A 16,965-nucleotide genomic window follows, 5' to 3' on the forward strand; every position below is an offset into this window, starting at 1 on the left:
GTTGAGGGGTAATACGGGTAAGTGTTCCTGAACCTGGTGATGTGAGTCCTGAGACTTTTGTACCTTATCCCTGATGGCAGTAGTGAGAAGAAAGCATGGCCTGGACGGATTGGGTCCTTGATGATGGGTCTTGCTTCCCTGCAACTGTGCTCTGTATAGATGTGCTCAATAGTGGGGAGGGCTTTACCCATGATGGACTGGGCTGTATCCACTACAATTTATAGACCTTTCTGTTCAAGCATATTGGTGTTTCCATACCAGACAATGATGCAACCAGTCAATATACATCTAGAGAAGTTTGTCAAATTTTATGATAACATGCCAGATCTTCACAAACTCCAAAGAAAGTAGAGGCACTGCCATGCTTTCTTCATAATGGTACAAATGTGCTGGACCCAGGACAGATCCTCTTAAATGAGAACAAAAGGAATTTAAAGTCTTTGTCTCTGATCCCCAATGAAGACTGCCTCATGAACCTCGGGTTTCCTCCTCTTGAAGTCAATAAACAGTTCCTTGATCTTGCTAACATTGAGTGAGAGGTTGTTGTTGTGGCACCACTCAGCCAGGTTTTCAATCTCCCTCCTATATGCTAATCCATCACCACCTTTGATTCGGCCAGTGAGTATTGTCATCAGCAAATTTAAATATTACATTGGAATGGTACAGCCTCACAGTCATAAATATAAAGTGGGCAGAGCAGGGGACCAAGCACACAGCCTTGTGGAGCACACGTGATGATGGAGATCGTGGAGTAGATCTTTTTGTCAATCCAAATTGATTGGGATCTGCAAGTGAGGAAATAAAAAAAATCCAATTGCAGAAGGAGGTATTCAGGTCACATTCTTGAAGCTTATTGATCAGATTGAGGGGAGATTGTATTGAATGCCAGCTGTAGTTGATGAAGAGCATCTTGATTTATGCATGCAAACTCGAGGAAATCTGCAGATGCTGGAAATTCAAGCCACACACACCAAAGTTGCTGGTGAACACAGCAGGCCAGGCTGCATCTCTAGGAAGAGGTACAGTCGACGTTTCAGGCCGAGACCCCTCGTCAGGACTAACTGAAAGAAGAGCTAGTAATAGATTTGAAGGTGGGAGGGGGAGGGGGAGATCCAACATGATAGGAGAAGACGGGAGGAGAAGACGGGAGGGGGAGGGATGGAGCCAAGAGCTGGACAGTTAATTGGCGAGAGGGATATGAGAGGATCATGGAACAGGAGGTCTAGGGAGAAAGAGAAGCGGGAGAGGGAAAAAAAACCCAGAGGAAGGGCAAGGGGTACAGTGAGAGGGACAGAGGGAGAAAAAGGAGAGAGAGAAAAAGAATGTGTATGTATAAATAAATAACGGATGGGGTACGAGGGGGAGGTGGGGCATTAGCGGAAGTTTGAGAAGTCAATGTTCATGCCATCAGGTTGGAGGCTACCCAGACGGAATATAAGATGTTGTTCCTCCAACCTGAGTGTGGCTTCATCTTTACAGTAGAGGAGGCTGTGGATAGACATGTCAGAATGGGAATGGGATGTGGAATTAAAATGTGTGGCCACTGGGAGATCCTGCTTTCTCTGGCGGACAGAGTGTAGGTGTTCAGCGAAATGATCTCTCAGTCTCTGTCGGGTCTCGCCAATATATAGAAGGCCATATCTGGAGCACTGGACGCAATATATCGCCCCAGCCGACTCACAGGTGAAGTGTTGTCTCACCTGGAAAGACTGTCTGGAGCCCTGAATGGTGGTAAGGGAGGAAGTGTAAGGGCATGTGTAGCACTTGTTCCGCTTACACGGATAAGTGCCAGGAGGGAGATTGGTGGGGAGGTATAGGGGGTACGAATGGACAAGGGAGTCGCATAGGGAGCAATCCCTGTGGAAAGCAGAGAGAAGGGGGGAGGAAAGATGTGCTTAGTTGTGGGATCCCGTTGGAGGTGGCGGAAGTTACAGAGAATAATATATTGGACCCGGAGGCTGGTGGGGTGGTAGGTGAGGACAAGAGGAACCCTATTCCTAGTGGGGTGGCGGGAGGATGGAGTGAGAGCAGAGGTACGTGAAATGGGGGAGATGCGTTTGAGAGCAGAGTTGATAGTGGAGGAAGGGAAGCCCCTTTCTTTAAAAAAGGAGGACATCTCCCTCGTCCTGGAATGAAAAGTCTCATCCTGAGAGCAGATGCGGCGGAGACGGAGGAATTGCGAGAAGGGGATGGCATTTTTGCAAGAGACAGGGTGAGAAGAGGAATAGTCCAGATAGCTGTGGGAGTCAGTAGGCTTATAGTAGACATCAGTAGATAAGCTGTCTCCAGAGAGAGAGACAGAAAGATTTAGAAAGGGGTGGGAGGTATCGGAAATGGACCAGGTAAACTTGAGGGCAGGGTGAAAGTTGGAGGCAAAGTTAATAAAGTCAACGAACTCAGCATGCGTGCAGGAAGCAGCACCAATGCAGTCATCGATGTAGCGAAGGAAAAGTGGGGGACAGATACCAGAATAGGCACGGAACATAGATGGTTGCACAAAGCCAACAAAAAGGCAGGCATAGCTAGGACCCATACGGGTGCCCATAGCTACACCTTTAGTTTGGAGGAAGGGGGAGGAGCCAAAGGAGAAATTATTAAGAGTGAGGACTAATTCTGCTAGACGGAGCAGAGTGCTGGTAGAGGGGAAATGGTTAGGTCTGGAATCCAAAAAGAAGCGGAGAGCTTTGTGACCTTCCTGATGGGGGATGGAAGTATATAGGGACTGGACATCCATGGTGAAAATAAAGCAGTTGGGGTCAGGGAACTTAAAATCATCGAAAAGTTTAAGAGCGTGAGAAGTGTCATGAACATAGGTGGGAAGGGATTGAACAAGGTGGGATAAAGCAGTGTTGAGGTATGCAGAAATGAGTTCGGTGGGGCAGGAGCAAGCTGAGACAATAGGTCTACCAGGACAGGCAGGTTTGTGGATCTTGGGTAGGAGGTAGAAATGGGAAGTGTGGCATGTGGGAACTATAAGGTTGGTAGCAGTGGATCGGAGATCCCCTGAGCGGATAAAGTCAGTGATAGTGTGGGAGACAATGGCCGGGTGCTCCTTAGTGGGGTCACAATCGAGGGGTAAATAAGAGGAGGTATCCGCGAGTTGTCGCTGGGCCTCGGCAAGGTAGAGGTCAGTACGCCAGACTACAACAGCACCCCCCTTATTGGCAGGTTTTATAGTAAGGTTAGGATTAGTGCAGAGGGAGTGGAGAGAAGAGTGTTCGGAAGGAGTGAGGTTGGAATGGGATCAAGGTGCGGTAAAGTCGAGACAGTTGATGTCCTGTCGGCAGTTAGCAATAAAGAGATCCAGAGCAGGCAGGAGACCAGAGCGGGGTGTCCATGAAGAGGAGGAGGCACTTATCCTTGTAAGCAGAACAAGTGCTACACATGCCCTTACCCTTCTTCCCTCACCACCATTCAGGGTCCCAGACAGTCCTTCCAGGTGAGGTGACACTTCACCTGTGAGTCGGCTGGGGTGATGTCTTGCGTCCAGTGCTGCCTATGTGGCCTTCTATATATTGGCGAGACCCGACGCAGACTGGGAGATCGTTTCGCTGAACACCTACGCTCTGTCCGCCAGAGATAGCAGGATCTCCCAGCGGCCACACCTTTTAATTCCACATCCCATTCCCATTCTGATATGTCTATCCACGGCCCTATCTACTGTAAAGATGAAGCCACACTCAGGTTGGAGGAACAACACCTTATATTCCGTCTGGGTAGCCTCCAACCTGATGGCATGAACATTGACTTCTCAAACTTCCGCTAATGCCCCACCTCCCCCTCATACCCCATCCGTTACTTATTTATATACACACATTCTTTTTCTCTCTCTCCTTTTTCTCCCTCTGTCCCTCTCACTATACCCCTTGCCCATTCTCTGGGCTCCCCCCCCTCCCCTTTCTTTCTCCCTAGGCCTCCTGTCCCATGATCCTCTCATATCCCTTTTGCCAATCAACTGTCCAGCTCTTCATTCCATCCCTCCCCCTCCTGTCTTCTCCTATCATTTTGGATCTCCCCCTCCTCCTCCCACTTTCAAATCTCTTACTAGCTCTTCTTTCAGTTAGTCCTGATGAAGGATCTTGGCCCGAAACGTCGACTGTACCTCTTCCTAGAGATGCTGCCTTGCCTGCTGTGTTCACCAGCTGTTTTAATGTTTGTGGCTTGATTTATACATCTCTGCTGTCCAGATATTCCAGGTTTGAATGAAGAGCCAATGAAATGGTATTTCTTGTTGACCTGTTGTGATAGTAGCCAAATTGGAGTGGATTCAAGTTGCTTCTCAGGCATGAGTTGTTATGTTTCATACCAACCTCTCAAAGCACTTCATCACAGCACTTACAAAATAGCATTTCAGATGAAAGGCCTTTCATCAGAAATGAATCATTTATATTTTCTCATGAGGAACTAAAGAAAATGATTATTCTTTCATTATACACATGCAGGGTCTTCAGCGAGGAGAGGAGACGAAGACAGACTTGGTTGAAGCATCTGGTTGCCCACTGTGGTTGGTCCCAGGTGGCAGGGCAAGGGGGTCGGAGGGGATCGAATGGTGGAAAGAAGACTCCATTGATTGAGCTCCAACTGTTGTGCACCAAGTGGTTGAACTTTGATAAGTTTGGCGCCTTTTATTTTCCTTTTATATTTTATCTCTATTATTTACATAGTTCCAGCAAGATCTATAAAGTGTAGTCATTTAATCGCATATGGTGTACTGACTGTTATTTGGCGGTGTGGGGTACATCACACAGCATCCACACAAACTTGATTACCCAGTTTGGCGGGGTCGAAGGCTGCTCCCCCTAGACAAAAGCAAGTTGAGCGAGCCCAAGGCTTACCCGGGGCTACATTTGGGGGCTTCGTCCCAGATTTGATTCAGTGGGGTGGCTGTTGGTACCCCGGAGGTCTTTGTTTGAGTTCAGACTAGCGCTGACGAGTTGGTGGTGAGACTGCCAGTGTCTATTGGTGCCCCAGGTGAGGCCAGACCATGGGCTGTCCATACTGTTAGGAGAGAGAGGAAAGACTGGTCTGATTCGGAGGTAGTGTCTGCAAATAAATGTTCCAGCTATGGCAGGCTCCGCCTGGCTTTTGGGATATTGTCCACCCCTAGAGGGGCGGAGCGGATCTCACAGTTGTTAGATGAGTGGCAGTGCTCGGTTGAAGGAGAGCGACAGGGATTGGTTGAAAGTTTGAGTAGGCGGACTGTTGACGGTGTTAGAACTGTCAGTTTCAATTACCCTCTAGTGACAGCTGCCAGTTATCTGAAAGCGGGGGAAAATGTGTCTCGTTCGACTGGAAGTAAAATGTAGCGCTTGGGGGACTTTCCATACCTGTGTCAGGAGATTGGGGAAAAGCTTTCAGTGTATCTTCTCTGGCTAGGAGGGCAGCTAAATTACTTGCAGTGCCAGGGGGATCATTTAAGGGGATCAGCCCCTTCCTCAGTTGTTCAGCTGATCAGTGAGGTGTCAGGAAACTTAGCGGAGGCCCAGTGGGGGAACGGCTTGGGGTCTCTGGGGAAGCACATTCCCAGCAATGTACCGAGGAACTTCCGAAAGGAAAAGGCCCTGTTCCTGAAGGGTTTAGGTGAGGGGGTACGGAGGTCTCGGAGGATTAGGAAACTCCCAGATAGGTTGGCCTATGTAGCGCCCGTGGAACAGGGCATAGGCTCTACTGGGGAGCAATGTGACTGTTTGTACCTGGATTGGGTTTTTGTGTCTGCAGGAATGATTGACAAGTTATTTAGAAGTCAAGAGGACATGACTTTATTTGGTGGGGGTAAAGTGTAAGAGGTTTCTTCTTTTATATCACTGCAAAGGCTAACAAAATGGCTTCTTTGTTATGTTATAATTAAAATGACTTTTCTGTAATAATAACTGTGATGTAAGGAGTTCCCTCTATCTCTCTGCTTGTTTGGATTATATTATTGATAAGAGAGAGAACGAACCAATTGGGATGGATGTTATTCTTTCTCGTGTGTCTGTAAGCTATTGTGTTTCGCGGCTTTAGCGCAGAAAACGCGATGGGGACAGAGAGAGGAGATGCGTTGCTGTGACCCTGGGTGGCGGGACAGACCCCGAGCGGGAGTCTGAGGCCCAGGGTCTTCGGCGAAGAGACGAAGACAGACTTGTGTGGAGCGACTGGTCGACCACTGTGGTTGGTCCCAGGCATCGGGTCGAGGGGATCAGATGAGATCGAATGGTGGAAAGAATACTCTGTTAATTAAGCTCCAACTGCTGTGCATGAAGTGGTTGAACTTTGATAAGTTTGGCGCCTTTTATTTTCCTTTTATATTTTATCTCTATTAATTACATAGTTCCAGCAAGATCTATAAACTGTAATCGTTTAATTACATACAGTGTATTGTCTGTTATTTGGAGGGGTGGGGTACATCACACAGCATCCACGCAAACTTGATTACCCAGTTTGGCGGAGCCAAAGTCTGCTCCCCCTGCACAAAAGTGAGTTGAGCGAGCCTGAGGCTTATCAGGGGGCTACAGAATGTTTTGGTTATGGAATTAGCTTTAAAGCAACTTGCATTGGCTCTAAGATTTGATGTACTGACAAGATCATGGGTGGACTGTATAATCCAATGGAAGTGATAAAAAGATCATTCTCCATTTTAATCCATCTTGTGTATTCCTATTGGTTTCTTAATGGAGTATTTCACAAACTGTGGTAATTTGCCTATTTCCTTTAGATGACAAAGGACTCACCTATGACAAGGAAAAACATTTCTCCCAAATATGTTCCATGGACTATGTACCATATCTCAAATCATCTTGTATATTATAACCCAAATTACTATTTTCCAAAAGAACGGCATTTTTTATTTTTCATCAATATTATCTGTCATCCCTCTATTCCATAGCTTGATCCCTCTTTATATACAGTATTAGTTTTAACTGTTCCATACTTGCCCATCACCCCCACCCTCAGCAGGTCACACCATTTGGTTTTACTCTTTGGGATACATTAGACCAGAAAGAGCATCTTCTGGTTCTCCCCCAGTTGGTTTCATCTGCTCATCATCCTTCCTTATTTTGTTCCACTGGGAATCTTACTTAATTATCACACCTCAGCAGTTAATTGGTCACAAACCAATTTCCCCCGGGATCAATAAAGTATGACTATGACTATTGGGGCTGGAAGTGTCTGTTACTCTGCTGTATCTCTAAAACAATGCATATATATAGTATATAACACACCAAATATTATCCACCTCCTGTGTTATCAGTTCCCTCACTCATTCAACTTACGTTGTCCAGCCTAGAAATATTATCTGAAATATTATTGTAATAGCACCATCAAATGTGCCCACTGTCTCAATGGCACATCACACAACTTCAGACCACCTGGACAACACAAACACCTGTGTCAGGATGCTGTTCATTGACTATAGCTCAGCATTTAATACCATCATTCCCACAATCCTGATTGAGAAGTTGCAGAACCTTTGGCCTCTATACCTCCCTCTGCAATTGGATCCTCGATTTCCTAACCGGAAGACCAGAATCTGTGCGGATTGGTGATAACATATTCTCCTCTCTCATTATCAACACTGGCGCACCTCAGGTGTGTGTGCTTAGCCCACCGTTCTACGCTCTATATATACATGACTGTGTGGCTAGGCATAGCTCAAATACCATCTATAAATTTGCTGATGATACGACCATTGTTGGTAGAATCTCAGGTGGTGACGAGAGGGCGTACAGGAGTGAGATATGCCAACTAGTGGAATGGTGTCGCAACAACAACCTAGCACTCAATGTCAGTAAGACGAAAGAGCTGATTGTCGACTTCAGGAAGGGTATGATGAATGAACACATACCAATCCTCAAAGAGGGATCACCCTGGAGGAAAATTGTATCATTTCTTAATGTATGCATGCATTTCTAAATGACAATAAATGAGGACTGAGTATTCTCATAATCTAAAAGTTGAGAAAGTAAGCAATTTCAAGTTCCTGGGTGTCAAGATCTCTGAGGATCTAACCTGGTCCCAATGTATTGATGTAGTTATAAAGAAGGCAAGACAGCGAATATACCTCATTAGGAGTTTGAAGAGATTTGGCATGTCAACAAATACACTCAAAAACTTCAATGGATAATAGACAATACGTGCAGGAGTAGGCCATTCAGCCCTTCGAGCCAGCACCACCATTCACTGTGATCATTGCTGATCATCCACAATCAGTACCCTTTTCCTGCCTTCTCCCCATATCCCTTCACTCCGCTATCTTCTTTAAGAGTTTTATCTAACTCTTTTTTGAAAGAATCCAGAGAATTGGCCTCCACTGCATTCTGAGGCAGAGCATTCCACAGAACCACAGCCCTCTGTGTGAAAAAGTTTTTCCTCAACTCCGTTCTAAATTGTTTACCCCTTATGCTTAAACTGTGGCCTCTGGTTCTGGACTCCCCCAACATCGGGAACATGTTTCCTGCCTCTAGCGTGTCCAATCCCTTAATAATCTTATATGTTTCAATCAGATCCCCTCTCATCCTAATAAAATTCCAGTGTATACAACCCCAGTTGCTCTAATCTTTCAACATATGACAGCCCCTCCATCCTGGGAATTAACCTGGTGAACCTATGCTGCACTCCCTCAATAGCTAGAATGTTCTTCCTCAAATTTGAAGACCAAAACTGTATACAATATTCCAGGTGTGGTCTCACCAGGGCCCTGTACAACTGCAGAAGGACCTCTTAGCTCCTATACTAAATTCCCCTTGTTATGAAGGCCAGCATGTCATTAGCTTTCTTCACTGCCTGCTGTACCTGCATGCTTGCTTTCAGTGACTGATGTACAAGAACACCTAGATCTTGTTGTACTTCCCCTTTTCCTAACTTGACACCATTCAGATAGCAATCTGCCTTTTGTTCTTGCCACCAAAGTGGATAACCTCACATTTATCCACATTAAACTGCATCTGCCCACTCATCCAACCTGTCCAAGTCACCCTGCATTCTCATACCATCCTCCTCACATTTCACACTTCCACCCAGCTTTGTGTCATCTGCAAATTTAATAATGTTACTTTTAATCCCTTCATCAAAATCATTAATGTATATTGTAAATAGCTGCGGTCCCAGCACCGAGCCTTGCGATACCCCACTAGTCACTGCCTGCCATTCTGAAAAGGACCCATTAATCTCTACTCTTCGTTTCCTGTCTGCCAACCAATTTTCTATCCATGTCAGTACCCTACACCCAATACCATTTGCTCTAATTTTGCACACTAACCTCCTATGTGGGAGGGGGAGGGGGAGATCCGAAATGATAGGAGAAGACAGGAGGGGGAAGGATGGACTCCATCCCTCCCCCTCCTGTCTTCTCCTATCATTTTCGATCTTCCCCTCCCCTTCCCACTTTCAAATCTCTTACTAGCTCTTCTTTCAGTTAGTCCTGACGAAGGCTCTCGGCCCGAAATGTGGAATGTATCTCTTCCTAGAGATGCTGCCTGGCCTGCTGCATTCACCAGCAACTTTTATGTGTGTTGCTAGAGCGTTCCTATGAAACCCTTCATTCCAAAATGGCATGAAGCAAAGAAGCAATTACTATTAATTTATATGGGAAAAATTTTTGAGCGTTCTCAAACCCAAAAAATAACCTAACAAATCATACCAAATAACACATAAAACCGAAAATAAATAACACTAACATATAGTAAAAGCAGGAATTATATGATAAATACACAGCCTATATAAGGTAGAAATAATGTATGTACAGTGTAGTCGGGAAGATGTAGTCAAAATCGATTTGTGGGGAAAAAAATCGGCACATATGTGCATGCGTACATCACATGTGCACACAGGTGCCCGCGCAAGGCTTCATGGTCATGGTAGTCTTTCCTGGGGTAACGTGTCCCAGGATTTGAATGCTACTTTTGTCCCTTATTTGGGAGTGAAAAAATTGGCAACCCTAACTGTAAAAGACATGTTGAGGTGAGTTTAACCCTATTTGGAACCCCCCCCCCCCACCCCGTCAGACGGTCCGGAAAAATATTGTCAATATTAAACTGGTCCGCGGTGCAAAAAGGGTTGGGGATCCCTGATGTATTGCATTGAACCGCTGCTGCTAAGTTAACAAATTTCACGTCAGATAATAAACCTGATTCTGATTCTGTGTTAATGACTGCTGGTTCCAGATCTTCACTAACAGCACTGTAATCTTAGTTGATGATGGTATAACCTCCAAAAATATTGTGGGACAAATGGAAGGTAGAATAGACATAGAACATAGGCCATTACAGCGCAGTGCAGGCCTTTAGACACACAACATTATGATGACCTTTTAACCTACTCAGTTTAACCCTTCCCTCCTAAATAGCCCTCCATGTTTCTATCATCCATGTGCCTATCTAAAAGTTTCTTTAGTGTCCTTAATGTATCTGTCTTTATCACCACCCTTGGTAGCACATTCCACACACCCACTACTCTGTGTTGCAAATCTTACCCCTAACACCCTTCCCCCAATATATTATCCAGTCACAATAAAATTATACCCTTCTCAAATTCGCCATTGGCGACCTGGGAAAATATATCTTGCGATCTACTTTATCTATGCCTCTTATCATCCTGTACACCTCTATCAAGTCATCTCTGATTGTCTTCATTCCAAAGATGTCAAAGTATCCAGAAATCAAGCAGCTGTGGCACTGGCAGAGGTTACAGAAAAGGCATGGGACGATTACAAAGTCATGAAGATATTGAAACCATCTCACGATCAGAAATAACGTAAACAGATTCTTGTGCAATTCGGAATTAAATTTCCACTTACTAATCAAAGCGTGAGCCCCCTGTATATCCTCCAGCTGTAAAAATACTGTAAGTACCATTATTTCAAGAGTTAATAGGAAGTGGAAAGGCTTGAACATAAGAATGGAAATCTTGAAATAATGGAGCACAGGAGTGATGGATGAATGTGAGAGTGCAGATTTGGCAGTGGGCAGCAGGAGCTGAAGGATATACTGGGGCTCATGCTTTGATTAGTAAATGAAAATTTAATTCTGAGTTGCACAAGAATCTATTTACATTACTTCTGATAGTGAGACAAAATAGAAGAGACTGGCAGAAGACAAATCAGGGAACAGTAGCTGATTTAATATTCAGCGAATGAAGAGGAGGAAGATGGAAAACAACTGGAACCTAAATTCATCAAAGAAATATACAATTTGATCTGAAACTGAAGTAAGCAATTCCCATCTAATTAGTGTTAGTGAAAATGTTGGAACAGAATTCAGATGCATAGGTCCATATAGGACTTGTTTCCCCTACAACAGTTCAGTACAAAAAAAACTGAATACCTTCTTGGATACAGTATAGTATTATATCTGCATATAAAGGGTGATGTAAGCCTGATCTCCACTGATGAGACTGTAATATCCACTTGTTAATGCAAATATCTAATCATGGAATTACGTGACAGCAAATGAAAGCAGGCAAACATGGTCAAGAGTTTCAGTTTTAGTTCAGATCAAACATCAGAATGGGGAAGAAATGTGATGTAAGTGACTGTGAGCATGGAATGTTTGTTGGTGTCAGACACAATGGATCACAGAAAACACTGTTCTCCTGGGATTTTTATACAGAAGAGCATCTCTGAATGCAGAGTATGTTGAACCTTGAAGTAGATGGGCTTCAGAACACCACATCAGGTTCCATTCCTGTAGATAATATAGTAGCCACTGAGTGTACACTTGGTCACTTTCAGGTCAATTGGCTCTGCATTCTGCAGAAGGTCTATATCATTTTCCTGAGGATTGCACATCAGAGATGAAAGCAGTGCTTCACGTGGAATTTTGTCAAACATCTCTATGGTTGGGACAGAATTTCCATGTGCTATACTTGCAGATAGACTGGAAGGGCTGAATTGACTTACTCTTGCTTACATACTGTTGAGCAAAAAAGGTCTTGGAAAAATAAGCAGGGAGAAATTACTTCTGTGAGCAGTAGAGTTACCAACCATGTTTATGATAATCGGTAAAGAATCGTTAATTCTCATTGGTCCAGTTGATAAACTGTGGGTTGACCAGTTCTAATTGCTAGTAGATGTTCTATTTCATCTGCTGCGTTATAAATCGCTCATACTTGCAAAAGACCTGTGGGGGAAAATATCTCATGCGCTCAAGTATAAGGATTATCTGTTGGTTCTGGGCCTGTACTTGTTGGAGTTTAGAAGAATTGTGGTGGGGGTTCCTTTTGAAACCCCTCAAATATTGAAAGGCCTAGGTAGAATAGACATGAGGAGGATCTTTCCTATAGTGTGGGGTCTAGGACCAGCAGTCACAGCCTCAGAATACATGGACATTCTTTTAAAACAGAGATGAGAAGGAATTTCTTTGCAGGAGGGTGGTGGATCTGTGGAATTCATTGCCACAGACGTATGTGGAACCCAAGTCATAGGGTATAATTAAAGTGAAGGTTCATAGATTCTTGATTAGTCAGGACGTCAAAGGAGGTAGCAGTAGAATGGGATTGAGAGGGATAATAAATCAGTCATGATGGAATTGTGGAGCAAACTCGATGGGCTGAATAGCCTAATTCTGCTACTGTGCCTTATGTCTTACAACTGCAACAGAAAGTTGTAGCCCATTAATTTCGCTACTCAGTGAAACAAAATGACAATCTTTTTTAGCAGATCTTGAAAACTACCTTTCATGATAATAAACAAAAATATGAACAGTTAAGTCTAGGATGCTGGAAATTATAAATTAATACAGAAAATTCCAGAAGCACAGTGGAGTTATATTTATGCATTATCTTAGATTGCCCCAGAGCATTAAAGCCAGTGAAATACTTCTGAGGCGTACTTACTGAAAGAATAAAAGAAATACAGCAGCTAACCTGCATGCATCAAACTCCCAGCTGGTTTTTGTTATTCCAAAATAAACCACTCCAACCTCTCCCATCTTTCCTCATGGCTAAAACTTTCTAATCCTGTCAATTTCTCATAAACCTCCTCTTCAGAGTAATTAAGTCTTTCCTGTGTGGTACAGATTTGTACACAGTACACAACCTATGCTCAAGCTAATATTGTAAACTGTTCTAGCACAACCTTCCTTCGCATATATTCACTGCTTTGGTGGGAAAAAAAGCAACTCATTCACCTTTCCTTCCACCTTATTGTGTAAGGATCTATATACCATGCAGTCAAGGTTCCTCTGCCCCCTTCACCTCATAGTATTCATCCTTATCTTGTTGCATCATCCTAGGTATGTTACATTGAATTCCATTTGCCAATCTTTTTTCTTAATTGACCATATCATTGGTACCTTCCTCATACACTGCCTGGGTAGCCTCTAACTTTATGGCATAAATATCGATTTCGCTAGCTTCCAGTAATTTCTTCCCCCTCTCCCTTCTCTCTTTTCCATTCCTCATCATGTCTCCCCTTTTACCCCTTCTCTTCTCTTCATCCACCCATTCACCTCCCTAAAACACTTAAAGCCTTCTACAAATGCACCGTGGAGAGCATTGTGACTGACTCCATCACCATCTGGTTTGGGGGCTACTGCACAAGAATGAAGTAAGTAGCAGAAAGTTGTAAAAATTAGTCTGCTCCAGCATAGGTACTAACTTCTGTAGCATCCAAGACATCTTCTACTGTAAAGATGAAGCCACACTCAGGTTGGAGGAACAACACCTTATATTCCGTATGGGTAGACTCCAACCTGATGGCATGAACATTGACTTCTCTAACTTCCGCTAGGCCCCACCTCCCCCTCGTACCCCATCTGTTACTCTTTTTTATGCACACATTCTTTCTCTCACTCTCCTTTTTCTCCCTCTGTCCCTCTGAATATACCTCTTGCCCATCCTCTGGGTCACCCCCCCCCCGTCTTTCTTCCCGGACCTCCTGTCCCATGATCCTCTCGTATCCCCTTTTGCCTATCACCTGTCCAGCTCTCGGCTCTATCCCTCCCCCTCCTGTCTTCTCCTATCATTTTGCATCTCCCCCTCCCCCTCCAGCTTTCAAATCCCTTACTCACTCTTCCTTCAGTTAGTCCTGACGAAGGGTCTCGGCCTGAAACGTTGACTGCGCCTCTTCCTATAGATGCTGCTTGGCCTGCTGCGTTCACCAGCAACTTTGATGTGTGTTGCTTGAATTTCCAGCATCTGTAGAATTCCTGTTGTTTGCGTTTAAAAATCTTCGAGGAACCATGTCTTAGGAAGGCAGCGTCCATTATTAAGGAGCCTCATTACCCAGGACATATCCTCTTCTCATTGTTACCATTGGGAAGGAGGTGCAGAAGCCTGAAGGCACACATTTAGCAACTTAGGAACATCTTTTCCCCCTCTGCCATTCGATTTCTAAATGGACATTGAACCCATGAACACTACCTCACTACTTTTTCATTCCTGCTTTTTTGCATTATTTATTTTATCTTAACTATTTCACAGGTGTGTATATATATTCTTAATGTAATTCATTCTTTTCTCTATATTTATTTATCATGTATTTCATTGTACTACTGCCATAAAGTTAACAAATTTCACGACATTTGCCAGTGATATTAAACTGATTCTGATGCCCCTTCTTGTTCCCTTTCTCCTGTGATACACTGTCTCTCCTATCAAAATCCTTCTTCAGAATTTTGCCTTTTCCACCTGTCACCTCCAAGCTTCTCACTTCATCCTCCCTTCCCACACCACTCACTTTACCCCTCAGCTGCTTTCACCTATCATCTGCCGGCTTGTGCTCCTTCTCCTTCTTTCCCTTTGTTTTTCTGGCTTCTTCCCTCTTCCTTACCAGTCTTGATGAAGGGTGTTGGCCCAAAACATCAACTATTTATTCCTCTCCATCAGTGCTGCCTGACCTGCTGAGTTCCTCCTGCATGTTGTGTGTATTGCTGTAGAACTTCTTGTGTTTATCTGTATCTACCTACAATCTAAATAAGGATCTCATCCTACTGTCAAGCATGTGGAATTTTGGTAACATGTCAAATAGTATCCTGTAACCAAAGGTAAGGATATTAGAGAATTATCGGAAAGATAGTACCTCTAGTATTACAGCACTCTCTCAATAACGCATCGACAGTGTCAGCCTCCTGGCTAAGACCTCTCAACCATCTCACTCCACCTCTTGAAGGTCAGGTGACAGTATAGTGTCTGAGAACTCTGAGTAATATCTCACATGCAGATTTTCTTCAGAGCTGTATTGTATAGGGTGTATAAGGGCCTGTATTGTGCTGCAGGTTTTCTATGTTTCTATATACTAATCATTTTCAGCTTCAGTCAGTGTCCATGTAAAGCCATGTTTTTCCCTGAGCACTACCACCACAAGATTTCTCAATGTTCAAAACAGCTGCAGAGCAGATGCAAAAAGGGGACTATGAAAAGGCTCCACAATATTAATGTCTTCATGTTTGAGGTGCATATCAATTACTTTTTGTAACTGTATAAAAGCCATAACCATAACCTTAAACAATTTGCATCATATTGTTGGTGTCCTTTCCAATTAAATGTTTATTAAATCAATAAAATTGTTTCTAATATGTTGATCTTCTGTAGCTCAGTAATCCTGCAACATCCTTCCCATAGCCAATTGGCCTATGACACAAACAATGTGCATGGAATACCAATTTACCAATAACAAACGCATATAATAAATGAAAATGAACAAGGATTTTAGAATCGCATTCTATAATCTTTTTGAATATAATTCTGCATAACTAAATGGGTACTTTAACATGAAACAAAGGAGTGTAGGGCATGAGAAGAGGCACTCAACCCCTCAGATCTGTCCCATTAGATTATGGTTTTCTAACAGTAACTTAACTTCATCTATTCTACCTACGTTTGTGGCCCTTTACAAACACAATGCATTCCGGTTAACTGGCCCATTGGCTAATCTGGGCAGCTGCTTATTTGGGACACTGTTAAAGACAAATAATTAATTGAGAAAATAGCTGGGATTCCTTCTGTTTGCCTGGGACACCATGTCACTTAATTGAGATAGGAGACTGTTACTGAACAGTTTCTAGCTAACATCAGTTGTATGCACTTGTGTGCCATTATATACTACACCATGCTTCAAGCAAACAGTTTTTATATAGTGTCAGTTATTTGAGTTTGTGTTCAAAAGCAGTGAATTTAGTCACAGATAGCTGGCGAGAAATAAGCAGTAAGGAACTGCTTTGCTCACTGCTCTTTCAAGCATTCAGGCTTGGAGATGCCAGATACTGCCAAGAATGAAAATGAAATGATTTCACTGCTTCAGCAAGTTAGAAACTATGAAGGATTTGAAAGTATACACGATCATCTTCAAAGTTACAATAAAAATGAAGATATGGAAAATGCATTCTTCAACTACATTATCTACAGTACACTAGATGTCTGGGCTGCTTTTGTTCAGTCCTCCATTGAATTCCTGCATTGATAAGTATAAGGGAACTAATACAGAGTTTTTTAGTACTGTTGTAGTATTCGTAGTGTTCTAATTTATTCTGTACTTCATTAAATACGTAATTTGTTACTCAGTTTGTCTTTCTATACCTGCTTAACTTTGGCTAATTGGAGCAATCACTTAGTTGGGCCAAAATGTACTGTTCCCAATGTGTTCCAATTAACTGGAATCCATTGTAGTTAGTAATCCCTAGGTAGAAATTCAGTTGATCACCAGTCAGAGGTGTTTTGTTTTGGCAAATAAGTTCAGGATTTCCCTTCTTCTTCCTGGGAAGAAGTATTCCATGATATTTTTGAATGATTTGACTCTAACATTGTTCTAAGTTATGCTCTCATTTTTTCTGGACTCTTTTGCCAGTCGGCATTGTTGCTCTCTATTGTACCAAATTCTTGAATCACCTAAAATATATCTGTTAGATCACCCTTTATATGTAGATACAAGCCTGATCTCCCCAAAGAACCCACTTAGTCACTTTCATGTTAATTGGATCTGATAGCCTAGAAAACATTGTAGAGATTAAAGCAGTGTTTTAAATGGAATTTAATCCTACCTCTCAATGGTTG

The 16,965-nt window shown here is 43.3% G+C and overlaps 1 protein-coding gene across 1 annotated transcript in view; it reads right to left on the reverse strand.

Moving 5' to 3' along the window:
• The window catches only part of LOC134357340 (protein eyes shut homolog), a 641,949-nt gene that overhangs the window by 149,885 nt on the left and 475,099 nt on the right, over positions 1–16,965 (reverse strand). The gene's annotated exons all lie outside the window — the stretch shown is intronic.

This window comes from Mobula hypostoma, chromosome 2 (assembly GCF_963921235.1).
Source record: "Mobula hypostoma chromosome 2, sMobHyp1.1, whole genome shotgun sequence".
Classification (NCBI taxonomy): domain Eukaryota; kingdom Metazoa; phylum Chordata; class Chondrichthyes; order Myliobatiformes; family Myliobatidae; genus Mobula; species Mobula hypostoma.